Source organism: Cheilinus undulatus, linkage group 12 (assembly GCF_018320785.1).
Source record: "Cheilinus undulatus linkage group 12, ASM1832078v1, whole genome shotgun sequence".
NCBI classification, from domain to species: domain Eukaryota; kingdom Metazoa; phylum Chordata; class Actinopteri; order Labriformes; family Labridae; genus Cheilinus; species Cheilinus undulatus.
The window spans coordinates 3,322,849-3,346,435 of NC_054876.1; the positions used below are offsets into that span (position 1 = coordinate 3,322,849).

General features: G+C 39.6%; 1 protein-coding gene across 2 annotated transcripts in view; it reads right to left on the bottom strand.

The window, feature by feature from the left end:
- Positions 1 to 23,587, bottom strand: part of opcml (opioid binding protein/cell adhesion molecule-like) — a 449,122-nt gene that overhangs the window by 225,566 nt on the left and 199,969 nt on the right. The window lies entirely within an intron of this gene.

Here is a 23,587-nt window from a genome sequence, read left to right on the forward strand (position 1 = left end):
TGTGCTTCACAAAGCAAGGATTACTGGCCAGTAGTGAGCCCTGGAGGTTCTCTAGGTAGCCAGTTACAATAATAAAGACCATAAACATCATTCTAGATTGAAAGCATGCCAATGAGCCCTTAGAGACAATAACATTGCTATGAAAGTGTCTGTGGATACCTGGTCAAATCAGTAGGAATGGTACTGACTGACTGCACTGTCTGACTCTGCAAAGTCATATGCAGTAATAGTTCATTCAGCTCCCATGATGTCTAATTCAACACTTTATGAGTTGATATAGTTCTCACTGGCTCTGAGCTTGATATCACCTTAGAAAGTGTTGTTCTGTTCATTTTTAACATTCAGAGTCATTTTATTGGACACTAAAGGTGTACTTTAAACACCAGAGTGTGTTATTTACTTTGGGCATTGATTGGATTCATTTACAGCACAGGTGTCAAACTCAAGGCCCGGGGGCCAAATCTGGCCCGTGGAACAGTAATATGATCTCATATTTCTGCTATAGCTGGCCCATCATCCTTGATGATTTAAGATTTCCTTGTTAAGTCATAAAGTCTGAAAAAGTAAGGAGTAAAAATAATTATATAAGAAGTCAGGAATGTGGGAAAATAAATGGATTTTGTTTTAATTTCATACTTTCAATTTTGCATCTCACAATTAGGACTCAGAATTGGCATTTTGACTTTTTATTTCATACTTTGAGCATTTCAACTGATAATGTTGTCTTCTTATATAATACTTTGACTTTTTTAGATACATAATTTAAAATTTGTAGTCATGTTTTAACCTTTTTAATTATTTTGTATTTTATCTCACATTTTCAACTCCAGACTTTGACTTCAGAATCCCATAGTTTGACCTTTCAGACTCACAGTTTAAATTTGAATTATATTTTGACTTTTAATTTCATGATTCCAATTTTTATTTCATATTTTGACCTTTTAATCTTATCATTTTGACTTTCTCAACATTTGCCTTGAAAAAACTCCATAATTTTGCATTTAAATTTCATTTTTTGACCTTTATAAACCAATAAAGGTACTTTCTCAGATTATGAGCCTTTAAACTTAGATATTTTTTGTTACTTTTTTAACCTCAAAATCATTTATCATTGGTGAAAAGGTGCTTTTTTTTAAATCATATTTTATTGCCTGTGAAATGAGGTTGAGAGTTTATGATTAAAAAGGTGACCCTGTCAGGCCCTCAGGGTAGTCCTGAATCCAGAATCCGGCCCCTGCTGTGATTGAGTTTGACACCCCTGCCTTAGAAGGATTTAACTCTCTGAGGTCTCGGGGTATTTCTTTGGTTTTTACATTACTTTTTTAATTCACCTTTTAAAGGTTATAGCAACACAATACCCAAGAGTTTAATATCATCATTTTCAGGAAATCTCAGCTTTATGTATACTGAGGCCTATTTTTGTCCTAGAGGACTCTGTAAAGACTTATTTCAGCCCAAATGTTGAATTTTGAAACCCAATCTTTATTTATTTATTTATTTATTTGTCTAGTCAAATGAACCAATTGTTTTGGTGCGTGAAAAAGGAAAAAGTCTTAGCTTCTCAAAAGTAGTGGAGTATATGAATAAAATAATAGGTAAGTGCAGAAAATTTGTCTAAAATGATATTTTGTCTTATCATTTTTGAGCATAATGTTGACTGTCATTCTATTTCCACCAAAGTGAGGCTGTGTCATCTTCATCACCGCTTCTGCAACACTCAAACCCTTCACCATCATCGGAGATCAGCAGGTCTCCTCTCGCTCCAGTCTCTCACCTTACCTCTCCTGCAACAACTGTGATAGGGAGGGCCTTAGAGTTTCAGAGTTCATAGCTGACGGACAAAAGCTTCCTTCAGTGATGCACAGTGATAGGTGATGACATGTGCCTATTGCTCTCTTGTTGGCCCTGTCACTCCGGCTGTGAATCACATAGGATGGCAAGTGAGGGCGGAACTGAAAGACGAGATTCTCCTGTTCACAGAAGTGTTTGAACCCCATTTCTCCGACTTATAATGACAAAGATATTAATAAAAACAGTGGAAACGTGCTGGTGAGTGCTTAGAGCTCGGAGGGTTAAAAGCCTAGAAAAAGCAGCTGTACCAGATTAGTCTCATTTCTCCTTTAAAGACCTCTCCTGATCAGCTGTCTCCAGTGCTTACAGACATTTTCACCACCTCATTGGAGATCTGCCACATGCCAGCCTCTGTCAGTTCCTCCACTATCGATAAATCAAGGACCACAGGACTTAATGATCCCAGACCCTCGCCCTGGATCCTCTGAGCTCCTCTTGCAGCTACACTGCAGTGGAACATTTCTGGTTACATTTTCTTTCTTTGTAACCTCTGATGTGGCTTTGCATGATTTACAGTTTTTACAAAAACTCCTTTTCAAACAGTTCATTTCAGGGAACATTTGTGATCCCTGACAAACATGACATAAAACATGAGAGAAGAAGGAAACCAGCTCGGCTCATACTTCTCAGTTACATGGACTGTTAACATAAATGTACAATGATCTAGTGGGACCACATTTTTCATATGGTACTCTAAATTATTCCAGGTCCAGGAAATCTCTCACACAAATCTGTAAACTGGGTGGTCTTTGTAGGTGATGGCCAACCGACAGATTCATTAATTGTACAATGGTGAGTTTATGTGCCAGAGCTGGATATCATTTTTACAGCATCGTGCTCCACATTATGATCAGGAGAGTCCAGGAGATCTTGATTAAGATAAATGACTCTACAAGCCGGTCTCTGTTTTTTGGGGTTCTGACAGACTGGTATATTGTGGCTGCTGTGTTGACCTTAAAATGGTCACATCACCACATTTCTAACATTGTAGTCATGTACTGTAAGATACTCAAACACAGCAGTTGTGTAAATAATCATGAACATGAGAGGAAACACACTGGTTAACTGTGCACATCTCTGTGAGCAGCATCATGTCATCTGCATAAAAATGATACAACACAAATTTAAACGTCCTTTAAGACCCTTTAAGACTTGAGGAAGCACTCCCATTACATATCTATTTTTTTAACCACAGGTAGAATTGCAACTGAATAAGATTAAGCAATAATTATTTTTGCATATAAAACCATAGAAGTAACATTCAGTGTGTCCCAGAGTATTTTATTATTATTACATTTAATTTAACCAGGAAGCTCACTGAGATCAATAATCTCATTTCCAAGCGTGTGCTGGCCAGGACAGGCAGCAGCACAATTGTCAGAGTTTGCTCTCAAAGCCCATATCCTGTCCCACATAAAACATATCATTCTGATAATTTAGTAATAATCTAAATGTTTAATACTTGCTTAAAAATACAAATATTGTGAAGTTATATACTTAAGTAAGGACACCCACATGACATAGTAGACACAGTGCAGCAGGACACTGGCTAATCAGAAAGCCAGATTTACACAATTACTATCAGTACTGAAACAGCAACAAAACATGCTCACGGAGCAGGATCGTACAGCAAGCAAAGACACAGTATCATTCTCATATCTCATACAAGAACAGCTATGCACTGGCTGTCAGCAAAGCCAGATTTACAACAAACTCCAACACTGAGGAATAGACAACTGGCATAGTACTTACGGACCAAGATCAAACAAATCCTGAATCACAGAGTGCATACTCATTGGTCAAAACATCTACAGCTTGAAGCATCATCCTCCAATGCCTTCAATATACTTTTAAACAGACGACCTCCCCAAGAGGCTGCAGTTCTGGTTCCTTCCAGAAACATCCTTCCGTCTTTTGCAGACAGTCGTAAAAAGCGCACACATAGAAACAATATAGTATAACAGAATCTGGGCCGCTGTCTTTCTCAGCACTTCCTGTACATGATGACGTACGTCTGCATGAACCTATCACGCTGTTTTCTTGCAGGTCATGAGTCACACTTGTTGTTTCAACATGGCCTTCTGTAAACATATGTTTGCTCAAAATTATCTGTTGAACTTACAGATTTGATTGCAATAATGAAAATGGTTTATTTTTTATAAACATGTTTTTTTGTTTGTTTGTTTTTGCAAATTGAGCACAATTTCATTTCACCTTTATTTTTGCCTTCTGTGGAAGATAATTTAGGGTTAAGATGCCCCAGAGGGCACAGGAGAGGAACGTGCAGGACACCACAACACAACTATGTTTATACACATTATCAATAAAAACAGAAAATGTTTATTTTAGAAAACATCTGAGCTAAGACTGCAGGGACAACCACCTCCTGTCTGAGCCTAAATCAATACAATGTGCTCCTAAGGGTCAAACGCCACACTAAGGTCCCATAGGACCAGAAGTCCGCAATCTCCATTACTGACCTGCATTAGATTTTGTCTATGTCATTTGTGACACTGACAAGAGCAGTTCCTCAAGACTGGAGCTCATCAGAACCCAATTCTCCCCTCCCTTCAACCCTCAGTCTTAACCCTCAGTCTTAAAATGCGCGTTCCTGAAATGCGAGGGCTGTCCTAATTCTCCTGAGAGCTGAGTTAAGGGGCGAGTTTGAGGGCTTTATCTCCCTCAATTCTTAGACGTTCCTGGAGCTCCCTCGGTATCGAGGGTTATCACTCAAAGAAAGATGGCGGCAAATAAGGGGAAGAAATCGAGCTCCAAATGTACATTTCTTTGATAATAGAGATGTAAAAATTATGAAAACCACTCAAATATCTTAGTATAATGTTATTTCATGGATTATTTGCCTTTTTGTAGCGTCACATTGACTTTTATTTTTACAATCGTAATCAGGTAAACGTGCCGTCTCCTTCTTCTTCTGAATCGACAGACTACGCAGTTTTGGCACATTACTGCCCTCTACAGTCTGAAGTCGTAACTGCTATTAAGGGGTGTCCCATTTCTAAGTCATCAGATGGCCCTTACACTTAATTTTGAGGGGTGAGTTAAGACTGAGGGTTGAGCTTGCGGGTAAGATTGAGGGTTAAGGGCAGAATTGGAATTCAGCCTAAGTCTGATATAGACCTGTAGGTGGGAGAGAGAGAAGGACCAAGATTCTGTACCACCACGAGGAAGAAGAACTCCTTATGTATAGAACACTTTCATTTGTCCATATTAAGAGGTTTTCACTCACAGAACAACAAAATGTGGTTTTAACTTGAGGAGTTTTCCAAATGTTGCAAAGCCTGGAGAAAATTCAGACTTTTTAGTCAGAGTTTCCTCGACACTGACTTTCCATCTTGAGGAGCACAAATGATCCCAAAGAGGGAAGTATCACTATGAAGGTCATGTATAGATATTCAATTTTGGTGTTTCCATTAAAGCCTGGAAATTGTGCACATTTTACATGGAATATATAGAATAAATATGAATCAGTCTTACGGGAAAACTTCCCCCAACCCTGGTTTGGGTATCTTAAAGGCCCCACGCAAAGACCAGTATGAGGTCTCTACCTATTTAGCTGAAAGCAGCTGTAGCAGGTAAACAATTTTGGAGCTTCCCTCTTCAGAGAGCAAACCCAGAGAGCTACGGGACATAAAGGAGTGGTGTTTTTTCAATGACTTGTAAAAATTCCAGAGCAAATATTCTAACTCTTTAGAGCAATGCTGCTGATATCGTCCTGAGTTTAACCTAAAAAAATCTGCCATTGCTAGAGACACAGGAATGGTTTAAACATGTTGTTAGAGGGCTGTCATTTCTCGATTGATTTCTGTGCCTCTATGATAGAAATCTATCAAACCTCTTGGCAAAATCATGCTTCAAGAAGCTGCCAAATCAGAGACTGCTCTGGTCTTCTTTTCATAGAAATAACACACTTTATTAAGTGAGAGCCCTGCTTATCTTCTGAGATTATTTAGAAAACAGTCATCAGCATGGATCGAGTCTCTGAAGAGGCTCAGAGATTAATCATCATTCTGAGTGCTCAGCTCGAGCACTATGAGGACTTTATCGAAATACACAGTTTGAAAACTAGCAGTGGGACCAAATTGAGACTTTACTTCTCAAACAGATATAGGAGGTTCATTATTTTTGTCACCTAACTTTCTGTGCCTGTTTTTTTCAGCTTTGTGAATAATGCAGGGAGGTAGAGTACAGGCAGAAACAGACACAGAGCTCTGAGTATAAACTCCAAGAAACTGACTCTCCAACCTGTCAGCTAAAGAGGAAAATGCTCCCCCAACACTCCATAATGGTGAGCCAAGTTTGGCATGGGTAGAAGGTTAGAAAGACGTAGCTAACAGCTAATTAGCCTCCACCCACCCGGCTTTGTCACTAGGTAAAGAATGAATGACTGATTAGTTAATCAGGGAACTAGTGAACAGGTCAGAACTGGCTACTGAAGAACTCAGAGGGATTCCACAATTTACAGGGCAAAAAATAAATAAATAAATACAAGTACATTATAAAACCTGAGGAAGCAAACCTTATTATCCACCCCCTGAGCGGTTAGGTCTTCATTCACCCTCCAATACAACATTCTCAGAGAGTTTATTAAAGTCAACTAAAACTAAAACTAAACCATTCAAGCTGAAATTTGAAACCTTCCAGTTCACTGCTAGTAAAATAAAGGCTAATAAAAGAAAGAAAAACTTCAAACTGTATGCTTACACACAGTGCTCTATGTGGGGCAGTACTAGCACTTCTAAATTTTGTCCCTTGGCGTACCGGGACTTCTTCCAGCGTACCAGCGTCTCCTGTCCTCTCCACAGCTGACAGTTTTAATGAGTAAGACATGACAGCATCTAATCTAAATACATGCATTCTTCCTGCTGTGTACCATGATGTTTTCATCTGTATCCAGGTGAACTCACCTGCTACTGTTGGAGGGAAACCAGAGATTAAATCGTTCACCTCTCCTGGACAGTGATGCAGCAAGCGTGAGCGCCAACACCTCATCTGCCAAGGAGCTTGATGCTCCAATGACACCTGTTCGTACCACGGTTGTTATAGTTCCTAAAACTAACTAAATAACTAAAACTAAAATTCAAAAATCATTTTAGTTGACTGGAAACTAAATCAAAAGTAAGCTTTACCAAAAAACGAAAACAAAATAAAACTGTATAGTGCGCTTACAAAACTGACTAAAATAAAATAAAAATGGAGACAAAATATCCTTAGTTTTAGTCTTTGACACAACCAGACTGACTGGCACCTACACACAAGTCTGGGGAGTGTAAAAGTGTCTGATCTGATTGGTTAAGACTTCACAAAGTGGTAGTTTTATGTTTTTAAAAATGTATGACGCCCACTCAGCCCCGACATCTATCCGTGTCCGTATCTATCCGATACATCAACATTCAATAACAATATACAAAATAGCTGATCAGACTGTTGGTGAAAGAATTAGCGGCTGTAGTTTTGCTTAGAGAACAGCTGACTCACTGACAGAGACTGAAAGCCTGGATACACGGCGACAAAGTCAGCTCACAGACGGAGCAGAGACTCAGGGTGTCAGTGAGGGGAGGGGCTGATTCATCTCTACATTTGGTGACAAAGAACAACTGTTAAACTCACTGCATTTGATATTTCTGTTTTATTAAATAGCCTTTTACTTTTTATGAACAGTACATAATTTTGTTTAATTTTTATGTTGTTACTTCATATGTTTTTTAACGATCATTTTAGGGTTTGTTGCCTTTGTTTTGAGAGGACAGGACAGTGGAGGGTGTAGGGAGAAAGTCAGGAATACTGGGACTATGAATCACTAACAGTAGTGGGCTCACTGACCACAACATCGTCTATTTTAAAGGCTGAGGCTAGTGGGGAAACAGCATTTCATTTTTCTTATTTTCTTTAAGGAGGTTTATTGTTTAAAAATGTGTCTTCCCCATGAACATGTACTTTATTTTAATGTCATTCCATGCCCATGTTGACAATGATCAGCTTGCTGTTAGTAAAAGTGACAGCGGGACATTTGATCCATGTAGGTTTGACTCAGAGATGATTGTTTCTATTTCTGTGTAGATTGAAAATATTCAAATATCAATCCTGTATTTTCATTCAGCTAAATTACTACTAAGACATTGTTTTTGCTCCATACCACCTAAATGAGTACTGGGGTTGTGTGGGAAGAGAGTACCAGCACTTATTTTTTTTCCACTTACAGCACTGTTTACAAAAGTTAAATCCAAGGAAATCAGGGCTAAAATCTCAGCTGGTTTAATGTTTGACAGCAGCAGACTGACTGGCATGGACAGCCAAGCCTGGGGAGGATAAATAAATATGTCCTGCCTGGATGGAAGAAGACTTCATATAATGGTATTTTAGGTCTCCAGCTCTGTTCAGATTTGAATACAAAAATTGAAATTGAAGATACATACATAAAAAAATGTTTACTTAATCCACGGGTGTCAAAGTTAAGGCCCAGCGGCCAAATCCGGCCCGTGGAATAGTTAACTCCGGCCCGCAAGATGATCTCATATTTCTGTTAAAACTGGCCCATTATCTTTGATGATTTAAGATATCCTTGTTGAGTCATAAAATCTGGAAAAGTAAGGAGTAAAAATATTTAGATAAGAAGTCAGGATTGTGGGAAAAACAAACAAATGAAAAAAAGTGTAATAATAATCCCATATTTTCAATTTTGCATCTCACAGTTAGGACTCAAATTTAGGATTTTGACTTTTTATTTTGTATTTTGACCATTTCAACTCATAATTTTGGCTTCTCACATAATATTTTGAGCTTTAAGACTCATAATACTAATTTTTAATTCATATTTTGACCATTTTAACCATTATTTTGTATTTTACCTCATATTTTCAACTCCAGACTTTGACTTCATATACCCATAGTTAGACCTTCAAGACTCACAATTTAAAATTTGAATCATATTTTGACTTTTAATTTCATGATTACAAATTTGATGTCATATGTGGACCTTTTAAACTCATGATTTTGACTTTCTTTCTAAGAGATTTGCCTTAAAAAAAAACATTAGTTTTCAATTTCAATTTCATGTTTTGACTAATAAATTTTCTTTTTAACTTTTTAAATGTCAAAATCATTTATCGTTGCTAAGTTGTTGGTCATATTTTATTACTGGTGAAATGAGGTTGACAGTTTCTGGTTAAAAAGGTGACCCTGTCAGGCCCTCAGGTTAGACCTGAATCCAGAATCTGGCCCCTGCTGTGATTGAGTTTGACACCCCTAAATTAATCTGACCTTTCTGGTCTTATCCCTGTGACCCAGATGACTAAAAACTTAAACTAACCCTTAAGTTAATAAAAACAATTCAGTTTCAGCTCCTGTCAGCAGGATTCATTCTGTAAAAAGAGCAAAATAAATGCACCCATGTTGATGACGGACACTAAATGAGAACATCCAGTAAATTGTTAAACTAACCAATGCCCTTGTGGAGGATGTTACTGTTTTATTCAGTCTGTCTCCTCGTTTCCTTGAAGAAATCTACAGGAAACATTTGTATTCCTTCTGCTGCTGTAAAATCCAGGCAACAAACAGATAAAAACACCAAGTCAGTATTAAGAGAAGCACAGCATAGTCTAAAAGCTCTACACACTGGAGGAGCTGGAAGAAAACAGGTCATAAAATGTAAATATAAAAGGTTATCTTTGTCTCCTGCTATCTCCCTGGCAGGTGCTGTGATGGCCGAGTAGGCTTTAGTTAAATTCATGCCAAGTCTCTGCAGTGGAGAAAAGGCTGCAGGTGAAAGTAGCAGGAGGAGGGAGTTTTATTCCTTTTATTAGTTCTCTCCTGTAGTTTCTCTGTGAACAATCAGCTCCTGCTTTAAGAGCCTTTTCATTCCTAGACATCGTTTGATCTGGTCTGAATCACGGACCACTGTTGCATGGTGTTGTCAAGTTAAAGCAGTTAAAGCAGTTGCATGCTTTTATCAGTCACCAAAGGGTTAAATGGATATTTGTGAGTTAAATGCATGAAGATGTCAAGTATCAAAATCAGTGGTTCTTGACTGGTCCAGCATCAGGTCTCACCCTCCCCTCCTTCATGACAAATCACAACCTGAATTTCTTCAGTTTTTTTAATCATAACCTTTTTCTTTAAATGAAAAAAGGGCAGTCTTGATTTGAGCTGGAACAAAAGATGTAATGAAACAAAGAGGTTCAAACAAATACTTTCAAACAAAAGCACATCATAGACTTCTTGACAAATAGTCTACATGTCTCTGGGGATATAGCTGTGACCCACTGGAAATGATCGGCAACACACATGCACCAACTTAGCAAACAGACTAATTTCTTTTCAACCAAAACCAACAGATTCAGTGGGATAGCTTCCATCATATGGAGGCCCCAGATATGTCCCAGGACATGAAGCTGACCATGCTGCTCTTGTATTCTCTAGTTTTCTTTTTCTCGTTTTAATTTTATTTAAAGCGTAAGTAAACTCCCAGCTCAAAGCTAACTCCGCCCACTTCAGACTGTTGAAAAATGCTCAAAAAGGGGCAGTTTGGTACTGAGAGGACGGAGGGGAAAGGACGCGGTTTTCAAGATGAGGCAGGAATGACAGTGACATCCCCTTGTCCCAGTCCAGCGGCAGAGCGATCTTTAGAGGTGGAGGACTTTTCCCCTCCAGAGTCCCCTGAAGCAGGCTGTAGTCTGGTGGTGGACCGTGGTGGTCCTGAGCACTACCTGTTTGGGCCGTTTGTTTCAGCACCGGCGTTACTAAAGCCGGAGCTCTCTGAGCCGGAGCAGTGCATAAGCCGCACCCATAGACTGTAGAAAGCAGCCGTCTGCTTACAACAGGCGGACTCAAACAGCTCTTGAACCAATCTGCAGCAGCTTCCATGTTGAAATCACGGTCACAGCCCCCCCACAAAGAGCGACTTCCTGTCAGCTAGCTAGCTAGCATTCTGGTTGACAGAAATGTAGCTTTTGCCCGTCGAGCTATCTGTCAATTTAAACGAGACACCCCAATCAGTCCAATAACATTTTTATAATCTAAACCATTGTGGTACAAAAAAAATCACCCCCCGTACAGTGAGAGCACATGAAGACACTAGCTAATGAGACATGTTTGGTTTTTTGAACCAGGCTGTAAACCAGTTTATTTCTAGTGTAAAAACAGGCTGTTCAACAGGTGTCCAGACGGGACTTCCAGCAGCCAGCCTCAAGTGGACACTCGCGGTATTGCAATTTTTTGCACTTCCACATTGGCTTCATTTTTCAGGACCGGAGGTTGCCGCTTGGCTGCACCTTGTCAGTGACCCTAATAAAAAAGCAGATTTTTATCAGTTTGGTGCAAATGTCAGAAATAACTCCAGCATTAATGTGTTTCATCATAGCTCAGTCAGATACTTCAGTGTACAGGTAAAAAACATGTTAAAGTGTTCACTACTTCTATAACATAAAATTTCCACAGTCCATAAACTCCACATGAAAAAAAAGACAGAATATAAAAGAAAACAAAGGAAAAACTAGATCAGGGGTCATCAACTACGTTGGTACGAGGGCCAGCTGTTGTCTTGATAGATGATTTGGGGGCTGGACTTTCAAATAAACTAAACTGTATAAAAATTTTGCTCCCAGCTTGGAAGAAAGTTCCACCCTCCTCAGGAATAAACTTCACAGGTATGTTTTGGGGACCTCTGAGACCAACATAAACTTGTCTTAAAAGGGTAAAATATGTGACCTTTAAAGGCATTTAATCTTAACTCTTTGGTCACCAGAGTTTTTTCAAGAAAATATTAAATTTTGATATCAAGATTTCAAAAGGCTGCAGCTTGAAAGTGGTTAGAAATAAAGGCATACTGTAGATGAGAAAAATCTTCAGTATGACCCAAAGTTTGTGATGGGAGTAAATTCACTCATCTGCTTTGCATATTCTGACATCACCAGGCAGCCTTCACCGCTATTGGCTGTGTGTTTTCTCCCACGGCTTCTAACATGGCTGCCCCCACCTCTGCAGTGTTTTTCATTAATTGGTGTTTTGACTACCCCGCTACCCCTACCACGTCCCCTCCCTCCCCGGCCATAGTGAAGCAAAGCATCAGCCTCGGTATGTGCTGCTTGTGGACTATCATGGCGCACGGACATGCTGTCGGTGCTCACAGACGCACCATCAGTCTCACCCATGGTTTCAGCAGACAACTGAATGTCATATCAGAGGGTGAATATTCCTCTATTCCTCCCGGCATTGGGAGTATTCTCGCTACAATTTGTTCTCTTTCTCTCAGTTATGCTCCAACTACAACCACTGCTTCCTCGTCTCCTGAACTGGGGGGGGGGTCTTTCAAAACACTATCCCTCCAAAACTTTAAATAGAAACACACCCACAAATGCTGCTGGGATTGAAGTTACTCATGTCTACCATCTCCTGGTGTAAAGTAGTGACAACATTAGGCACCATATTTGCAGCTGGAGCCTGTTTAATCGCTTGTCGCAATTTTGCGACTTTGGCGCTTGAAGGGTTAAGACTAAAGATGAGACTAAAATCAAAAATATCTGTCAAAACGAACACTGCCTCCTGCCCATACTGCAGCCAGACGATATCTAGGGCTGTCATGTTGTGTATCACTGAGTTTGATACTGATATGCTGTGTTGTGATTGGTTAAAAACACGTGGAGGTAACAGCCCTTCTGTTTGAAGCATTTCAAGTGGAACGTTGACACAGAAAACTGCAGGTTTAATTAGCATCATCATGCATCATATTTACTTTTAATGGCTGACAGGTGGAAATTTATAAAACTGATCAAATATTACGCTATTCTTCCTAAAACTATCATGAATAGTGATTATTTTAGGGTTGGGTTAATAGGTGTGAAGATTGAAAGATAAAAGATACAATAAAAACCACAAAATATTTCATCCTATGCACAATTTATGAATTTAGTAACCTTTTGGTGGCCAGATGGGAAACTAACGGATGCATTCAGATTCCACTTTTGTCAAAATTCTTTACGATGATGTAATCGTTCTTAAAGTCAAAGTTCATCCATCCATTTTCTATACCGCTAATCCTGTTCGCGGTCGTTGGGGGGGGGCTGTAGCCTGGGCGAGAGGCGGGGTACACCCTGGACTGATCACCAGTCAATCGCAGGCCTGACATATAGAGACATTCACACCTACGGGCAATTTAGAGAAATCAATCAACCTAAGAAGCATGTTTTTGGGATTAGGAGGAAGCCAGAGTACCTGACGAGAACCCACGCATGCACAGGAAGAACATGCAAACTCTGCAGAGGAAGTAAACCAGGGACCTTCTTGCTGTGAGGCAACAGTGCTAACCCCTGTGCCGCCATACAGCCCAGTCAGAGTCCATACGAGAGACATTCCAAAACTCTGGGGTTCTGCGTTTATTCTCATAATAAATTTTGTCCAAGACCAGAAGCTTGAAAGTTCAGTCGGCCAGTGTGGTATTGCCGGGGGGGTTTGATGCCCTCCAGTTTAAAGCTTTCCACTTGACTGACATATTTGTTCTCAGGAGACATAAACGGAGTGAAAGGGGAATAGAAACATGTAAACACTGAGATTTAAGCTTAATGACAAAGGTCTAAAATTATTCTCTAGTTTTCTCACTCACTGTTATAGTGATATGATCCCCAAAAATAGATTTTATCTAGACTTCTTTCCCTGCCAGCCTTCCAGTGAAAGTGTGTGAAGTACAAGTGTGTCGCTGTTTAAAACCTCTGCCCACTCTGAGAGGAAGAGCATCAGTGGTCTTTTATTTTCCATCCAGGGATACAAACCACTGACCTTGCTGTTTGTGACTTGAGTCCACAAAGCACAAAGTGACCTCATTCCCTTGAGGAGTTGGAGAATTTGTAGGACTTCTTCTGTGTTCTGTCAGCCCAAAAAATTATGCTTAGTAGTAAAGAAAGAGCGTCTGAAATGGCTGCAAGGTTATGATGATTCCACAGATTGTACCGCTGTTATGTAAGTTGTTTTCTTTTGTGCAGAAGTTCACAGTTTGTGGAGGCCTCTGGTAGAGAAACAACCTTCTCAGCAGAATTGCTCTCTGCAAATTCTGAACATCACAGCTAAGAAGCATGTGAAGATTTCAAAGCTGTGTTGGGTTTTTAGTATAGTCTATAATACTCAGCATTTTCCACCAAAAAGAAGGGAGAAATTTTGAGATTTCATCGGTCAAAATGAATCAAAACCAACACAACAAACTGAAAACAGCCGGTTTCATCAACATAGCAACTCTTCTTTCATCTTAACTGTAACAAACCAGGTTGATGTTCTCTGGTTATTTAGAGTGGTCACAGAGAAACATAGTAAGGAGCTTTAATCTGAACCAACCCTTTCATGGAGCCTCTTGGGTCTTATTCTGACAGGGTTTCCCAGACTGAGACACCTGGATGACGGTTTAGGTCTGAAACTTTAACAGCAGACAGCTTTCAAAGTGTCTGCTCTTGTGAGATCCAGTTTACTTGGAGAGAGGCTAACAACGGGTGACACTGTCAGAAAGTGTCCTGTTGAGGCGCGCTGATGACAGTCCGTGTACTTTTCTCGATTGCACTTCATGTCAGAACGGTTTGTGTTTGGAGTCTCCAGTGAAGAAACTTTGGATTCAGACAAAATCTCTCATGCTGACCTCAGAGATCCACTCCAAGACAATCAAACCAACATTTATTTACTTGAGTGTTTATTTCATACTAATTACAAAATGATAATCCATAAGACCAGACTTGTCTGCAGCCCTGAGTAAAAATGATCAGTAACTGCATTTTAGGGATGGATAATGAAGATGTGATTATTAATTTAGACAGATCACAACAGGTTGAGCAGGATCAGCTGATGTAAACAGGGTAACAGGATGGAACACCCTCTATTAGAAGAAGTGAAAGACAAAATATACTTCTCTAAGCATCTGACAACAGAGTTTTCAAAATCTGGGGGTTGCAACTGCAAATCCTAACCAACGATAAGGCCTAGTGGCTTTGACCTCCAAAATCAAATCTGCACCCACGGATTGGCCATCAGATCCGTCTATAGCCTCCTGAGACTCTGAGCTTTTCTGTAGTCTGTATGCAAATCCTGTGCAATAGGGCTATGTGCTAATCTGCCACGCACATCCATCTGGTAAACCATTCATAGATGTCGTTTGGGAAAGGGCAAAGTCTATAAAAAAAACTGGGAGGGTGATTGGATGAACGTTCTGTCTGTCACATCTTTACAGACCAATCAGAGCAACAAAACACGTGACGTCATAGCTGTGACTGAGGAGTAAACTCCATAGAGAACTACATAACGCGTACCATGGCAGCTGTAGAAAATGTCTTTTGTTGGTTTTGATGGGAAAAACAATTCACTGCTGTTCTTTGTTTCCATTAACATAGAAATGTCGTCAAGTTCTGATAAAACTGGCGCTTTAGCAGCATCCACGCTAATCTCTTCCACCATAATTGCACTGACCTCTTCTCCCTGCTTGCTTACGTCATGACTCCGCTGTGCCTGAAAGTAGTGCCCCTCTTCACTGACTGGTCGTGACTGTCATACATCAGCACTACAGCATTTTACCATCTGCCTCATACACTTTAACTGTACTGATGATATAGCCAGCTTCTATATTGTTATATGTGGGTCCTTGTATAATATTGTACTGTTTATAATTAGGATTTAATACATTTTCTTTATTTGTCATTATGAACATACTTGATGTTCATTTTTATACGTATACCATCAACCTGCCAGGGACAACGGATGGAAATTAGCCTATGGCTACAATCTGGCACATTTACTTGTCCATGTCGATTAATGTACTCTGTACCCTATCACAAATAGATAATACAAATAAAGAAATAAGTAAACAAATAAATAAAATAACTTCCTAATTTATTTTTTATTTTATTCATTTATTTATTTATTTTTAGCAAATTTTCTCTATATTTTCTAATCAAATTCTGCAAAATTTACTCACATAAAAAAAAAAAAACAACAACTCCATGATAATGGCAGATTCCTCAAAACATAGAATCAAATTCCCTTAAATTTCCATGGAGATACCGCCCTTGTGTTAGTTCTAGTTCTAGTTCTAGGGCTGTGGTGTTTTCTGTTGGTCTGATTTGTAGAAATCTTATAAGCAAGGGCCGGCCATGACACCTAATGACCTTGACATTAAATCTCTGATCTCCAAAGTCTGATCACTTCAGCTCTGAGTCAGAGAGGGATTTTTGAAGAAAATACATTCACGTATTCCTGAGATATCACATTCATAAGTAAGGGACGCAGCGAGAGCCAGCAACTTTCATCCTTGACCTCAGAAATCTAATCAGTCCGTCTTTGATTCAGAGAGGACATTTGTGCAAAGTTTGAAGATCTCTGAAAGTGTTCTTGAAACATAAAGGGCCCAATGACCTTGACCTTCCAAACTGAATAATTTCATTCATTAGTCACAGCCTGGATCTCTCAAAGTGCTCCTGAGATGACATTTTCACTGGAATGACCTGGACAGACATTTACAGTTGCAAGAAAAGAAAAAAAAGATAGAAGAGAAAAAGGAAGTATATAACGATAAAGTTCATTTTTTCCCCCATGGTTTACATTAAAAAGTTAAACTTTTATAAATGTGCATTCATCTCATACAAAGTGAAATACATCAAGACTGCTGTTATTTTTTCAATCTTAATAATTCTGGCCAACAGCTCATGAAAATCGAAAATCCACTCCCCCTAAATATTAGAATATTGTGGAAAAGTTCAATTTGTACAGCTTTCCTGAGCCTTCATCCTCTCACTCTGCTTCAGTTCACACAATCATGACATGACTGTGGTCCAGAGCAGGGGGTCTCAGTCTTCCTTAGGGTCCCCCTTACTCTTATCTAAGAAAAGCCAAACCCCCCTGGGAACAACTTGGAAAAATGAAGCATTATTTCAATCTTTTTCATCGACAAAATCCAAACATGACAGGCCTACATACACCTGTTCCTGACAAAATATCTATTTATAAAATATCCGTTAGTTCAACAGTAATAACGCCACTCAGGAAAAGAATAAATAAATAAATCAAAAATAAAGAGGAGCTGTTTATTTTCAAGGAAAACAGTCAGGTTAAAAAGTTCATTTTCAAGAAAAGAAAAACTAGAACATTTTTACTTTAAAAGTTATAAATGCACAAAAACTCAGAATTCTTGAGATTATTAAGTTGAAAAAATAAAAATCCAGCCATTGTTTTCAGTTTTGTCCCTTGTACTTTTTTGACATTACACTGTTCTCAATTCAAAATTTTAAGTACTTAAATATTTGAGTTTCTAATTTCAGACTTTAAGACTTTCGAACTTGGAAATTTCAGGTTTTTCCTCATAAATGTAGGACTTCTTAAACGCTGAAATTCTGAGTTTGCATGATCGTTCATATAAGACTCAAAATCTCTAAACTTTAGATTTTTTTCACAAAGAAAATTGATCTTTTGATCTTAAATTAACATATTATTTCTTCTTTTTCATCTTTAGTTGGCCCTAATGCACCTTCATACCTTTTGTTTCTTATTATGATTTTTTTTTTTTAAATATATGAATCTTATTTTGTCAACCGCAGAGCTGACAGGGTCCTGACTGGGAAAGCCACAGAAGGTCACTGCTGAAAGAAAAGGTTACATCAAAGCAGATTCATAAGTTGACCAGAAGAGAAAAGTGTGGTAAGAAAAAGAGCACAAGCAACAGGAATGAGCTCAGCCTTCAGAGGTTTGTCAAACAAAGCAGGTTCAAGAACTTTGGGGAGCTTGACAAGAAGTGAGTGAGTGGAAATGGTCCAGGAAATGGATTACAAGTGTCCTTCTCTTAGTGTCAAACCTATCCTGAACCACAGATGTTATCAACTTCTCACCTGGACTAAGGAGAAGTCCTGTTTTCTGATGAAAGTATATTTTGAATTTCATTTGGAAATCAGGGTCCCAGAGTCTGGAGGAGGATCAGAGAGGCCCAGAATCCAAAATGCTTGAAGTTCAGTGTTTTCCTTTCCTCCATCTGTTGTCGACTTTTATCCACATTTAAGGAGCCAGACTGGTACTACACTGGCACTGGGGAGCCAGACATCAAGCTTTGAGCTGATCTGGATCTCTTAGAGCTGGATTGCCTGTCCTTTCCTGCTGATGTCCAAACAAGGCTGGATGGATGAGGAAATAAAGGCAAGATCAGACTTTAATGTGCTGAATCATGACAAACTGGACTGAACCAAACCAGACCACTGTGGGGAGAAGTGAGGAGCAAAAACATAATGTCCACCAAGATGTCTTAAGTGTGGTTCTTTACTCTAAGCAAAGTGGTTCAGTTCCATTAAATACTGCTGCTATACTCTAGCTACATCCAAGCTAATTGGTACACTGACTGCAGCCATTGCCGCTGGCTTGCAGTTTAACTAAGCCCCGCCCACAGCAGCCACCTCATTCTCCTCAAATGGCACTGATTGGTCAGGTCAGTTCCCAGACCTGGCACAGCTGTTTCAGCTTGTAGCTTTGAAAGATGGATGATCCTGATGCTTTTTTATCATCACAGGTTATTTTACCATCACCTCCTGAAGATAACCCACCTGCTGCCACTGATGCTGAAACTCAGCACATCAGGAAAATGCTCCCTGAAGCTACCTTAGACTTTTGGAGGAAGCTGGAGTACCTGGAGAGAACATGCAAACTCTGCAGGGAAAGGTCCTGTCTGACATGGATTCAGACCAGGAACCTTCTACCATCACCATGCAGCCCTTCATGACAACATGTTCAATGATTGTCTAATGCAGTATTTGATCATATTGACTACAAAAGTTCTCAAAAACATTTGTGGCATGTAACAAGAGGTTGTTGTTTTAATCAACAAGTAACCTAAGAAGGTTTTTTCCAAACTCCACTAACAGTTAAACATTTCGTGATGTGAACTCTTGACTCTGTTGTGAAACTGCCAGACTCTGCATGCCCATTTACCTCAAACACCTACTTCAAAATCCAACATCTTACATAAGCCGTAATTTTTCTTGAAAATAAGCCCGCAGAGACAAACCATAACACCATTACGAAGGCAAATAAACACACAAATACAGCTTGAAGGAGCACGATTGCATAAGACTGACTTGAGAGTTAATTAACCCTTCATGCTCCTCAAATTCACCTTTACATTTTGATTTTTCAGCTGCATTCCTATGTGGTTTAAATTTTTGAAAGAGAATAATTTCTTGGCAGTATTTTTCTGTGAAGTTTGCTACGGATAGATACGACGTCCTCAGGTTGAATCACATCGATGCTGATTGTTATACAGAGCTGCCAGGATGATAGACTTAGCTTGTTTAACATTTCAGCCTCTGCCTCTCAAATGGCAGCTGAGTAAGCAAGGTTGGGCAATCTACGAACTAAACTGAGCCTTTAAATCTGCATTTTCCCAGGATCCCTCACACATGTTCCCAATCAGAAACCAAGCTTCCAGCTCCCATTTCTAACAGTAGCATGAGTCATCACGTCTCTGTGTCACTAACTGCCTCTCTCTAATTTTCCTCCGTCGATCTCTCCTGATGCTTTCTGATCTCGGAAAAGAGGTCCACTCCGACAACATGGCCTGCAGGAGGCAGACACGTTTTCTACATGGCAGCACAACAAAGGTCTGCGTGACACTATAAGCTTAAACTCTGACACAAAGTCTGCCAGCTGACACTATAAGCAAACACAGACAATGAAGAGGGACGTGGCCAAGCCGATTGTTGAGGACTGTCTGGAATCTGTTCGCTCTTCAAAGGCTGATTTTACCAGCACGACCACAAGCCTGGTTTATACTTCTGCATCAAAACTATGCTGTAGTGGCCTTCTTGGCTGTCAACACTACATATAACCTATATTCCAAAAAAGTTAGGACACTGTGTATCAAGGAAATAAAAACAGAATGCAAAGATTTGCAAATCTCATGAAACCATGTAGAAGTATTTTGCAACTAGCTAGTTTAATTGGCAACAGGTCAGTAACACGTCTGGGTATAAAAGGAGCATTTTACAGAGGCAGAGAATCTCAGAATTAAAAATGGTCAAAGGTGCACCTATATGTGAAAAACTACTTCTTAGAATTTTGGAGTCATTTTGGAAAAATATACATCAAAGTAAATATAGTTCTGGAATGAAAATCCCTGCATGGTCTCAGGAAAACTCCCAGAAATGATTGTCTGTCAACACAGTTGGTTATGCCATCCTATTGATACTGATGGTTAAAACTGTATCATGCAAAGAAGAGGCCAGATGTGAACAGGAACAAGAAACAGCGCTGTCTTCTTAAGGCCAAAGCTCATGTAAAATGGACTGAGGCAAAATGGAAAACTGTTCTGTGGTCAGAGGAATCAAAATTCCTCACAGACGTGGGAGTGACTGTGGCTCAGTTGGTAGAGTCTGGATGGCTGTGACCAAGGTTATTATAGTTAACTAAAACCAACTAAATAACTCAAATGTTAAAATCATTTTAGTTAGCTGAAACTACATAAAACTAAGCTTTAACAGAAAAACCTACTAAAACGAACTAAAACTGTATAGTGTGCTTACAAAACTAACAACATGAAACAAAACTAGAGACAAAATATCCTTACTTTCAGTCTTTGATACAACCATGCTGCCTGGCACCTACACTCAAGAGTGAAATGGCCTGATTTGATTGGCTAAGACTTTCTACAGTGGTAGTTATAGCCTATGTCTGGAGTTGTTTTCAAACATCAACTTTAAATCAATAAAGTAATAAATAAAGAGAAGCCTGTTTGGATATGTTTTTTAAAAATGTATGATGTTCACTGAGCCCTGACATGTATCCAACAGAACTAAAACTAACACTAAAACTAACTAGAAAAGCATTAGCCCTACCTCCCAACAGTGAAGAATCCTTTAAAAAATTCCTGGATCCATCCCCATGTGCCCCCCACCATGGCTGTCGCCGATTACTCCTTCCCAGTGGGGTGGAAACACAGTGAGGCAAAGCTTTGACTTCGCTATGGGTGGACTGTCATGGCGGATGCATTGCCTGCTGATGCCAACAGATGCACTGACAGTCTCACCCATGGTCTCACTGGATGACTGGAAGTCATGGCAGAGGGTGAGTATTCCTCTATTCCTCCCAGCATAGTGAGTATTCTCGCAATAATTCGGTCTTTCTCTCTGTTATGCTCCGACTTGTCTCCTCGACCAGGTGTACATCTTTCAAAGTCTATAAACTCCAAAACTTTGAATAGAAACACACCCAAGATGCTGCTGGGATTGAAGTTACTCATGTCCGCCATCTCCTGGTGTAAAGTGGTAACAGCGCAGAGCTCCGCCATTCGTACTATCTCCCAACTGTACAGAATCCTTAAAAAATTCCCGAATCCAGACGGTGATCTGGATCAGTCCCAAAATCTAATCATTTCTTTCTTATGCCATTTCTGACATTTCCTGAATTTTTCATCAAAATCTGTCCACAACCTTTTGAGTTATGTTGCTAACAAACGAACAAACAAACTAACAAATTAACAAACCCACGCGATCACATGACCTCCTTGGCAGAGGTAATAGAAACTAAACTGAAAGGAAGTGTTTCTTCAAAATAAAAACTAAATTAAACTAACAAACCTGTGGTCAAAACTAATAAAAACTAAACTGAAATTGAACATAGAAAGTGAAAATGAAAAAAAATAGAAACTAATGAAAATTCAAAACTATTATAACCTTGGTTGTGGGTTCGATCCCCAGCTCCTGCAGTCATGTGTTTGATGTCTCCTTGGACAAGACTCTTAACCACAATTGGTTCCCACTGCTTCAGCGTGTAAATTTGTATTAATGCCCATGATTAGCTAATACTGATGGCCAATTCTCCACAGCAACTTCTGCCATCAGTGTGTGAATGAGGAGTGAATGTGTGAAAGAATATGAAATGGTAGGGTATGACCAGCAGTGTAGTCAGATTACTAGAAAAGCACTTCACAAGTTCAAGTCCATTTACTGATAAGACACTGACCCTGCAGACTAAAGAGTAACAATAATAGAAATATATTTAAATCATAAGCACCTTTCTCAACACTGAAGGTCACTTTACAGACAAAAACAAGAACATCAGATAAAAACTAACACAGTATAAAATGGGACAAGGTAATTACAATGAATAAGCAATCCTGAACAAGTGGGTTTTGAGTCTGGATTTGAAGAGAGGGAGAGAGTCAATATTTTGGATGTTTGGGGGAAGTGAGCTCCAGAGTTGGGGAGCAGAGTGGCTGAAAGCTCTGCTCCCCATGGTGCTGAGACGGGCGGAGGGCACGGTAAGTGGATGGAGGAGGAGGATCTTAGGGAGCGGGAGGAGGTGGCGGTGTGGAGGAGATCAGACGGATAAAAGGGGTTTTCTTAACTTGACCAGAAGCCGGTGAAGCTGCTGTAGGACGGGGGTGAAGTGGGTGAAATGAGGGAGTTTTGGTGATGATGCGAGCAGCTGAGCTCTGAACCAGTTGAGGTATTGCCAAGGTGAAGGAGGATGATGATGAGGAGAAGGGGCCCCAGGATTGAGGAGGCATCTAGCTTGTTGACCCGGCACAGTTCTAAAGCCTACACCTCTGATGGTATGGGGTTGCATTAGTGCCTATGGCATGGGCGACTTACACATCTGGAAAGGCACTATCAGTGCTGAAAAGCAGAGGTTTTAGAGAACGTGTTATCAGGGAAGGCCTCAGGGAAGGCTTCACCAAGTGCTGAACTGGCCTGACTGCAGTCCAGACCTTTCACCAGTAGAAACATTTGGAGCAACATAAAATTAAATCAGCTAGAATTATATATGAAACAAAAATGGGACAACATACAGCTACTGGTTTCCTCACTTCCCAGATGTTTCCAGACTGTTGTTAAAAAGAAGAGGGGATGCTACACAGTGATAGACATGGCCCTGTCCCTACTTTTTTGAGACGTGTTGCTGCCGTTAAATTCAAATGAGCTAATATATTTCATGAGGCAGTAAAATAACTCAGTTTCAACATCTGATATGTTGTTTATGTTCCAGTGGGAAAAAATACTAGTGCATGACATTTGATAATCATTTCATTCTTTTTATTTACATTCAACACAGCGTGCCAACTTTTTTGGAACTGAGGTTGTTTAATAATCTTTGGCGGTTATGTTTCACCATTCTTCAGTCAAAGGCTGCCAGGAACAGAAAAAGAAATGACAAAAAGCTCCCATTGTCTTGGTGTAGTTTTCATAGAACTATAATGGAAATAAAATAAATTTACAGTTCATACAGAATTATATCCTGCGGCTCCACTGCCTCTGTCAAAGACCAATTCTTTCCCTTTCTGCTGAGTTTGTAGATGTTTTTATACAGTGTGCATTGTGCAGTTTCTGCAGCATGTGTTGAAGATTCTATCCATTTCTATCGCATGCTTAAGTGTACACAGGCCTGTCCCTCAGGGTGCATTCACTTCTCCTTCTGTTTGCTTCTCTCCTCCTGAAAGCTCTGTTTGAAGTTTCTTTTTTAGTATTCCACTGCACAATTACACAATGCCTGTCAAGACGTCCAAACACATTTACTCAAATGTGTTTGCACTCTAACAATACGTCTGCAGGAAGGTTTACTATCTCTCAGTCAAAGTCGTTTTTTTGCTAGGTTAGAAGTAGCCGCAACTGGTACCATGGTTTTTATTCTCAACAGTCCAGCAGTGTTGTCAACAACAACGAGGACAACAGTGCATGCTGGAAAGATGGAAATGAGTGCAGGAATGTAGGGCAGGAATGACAAA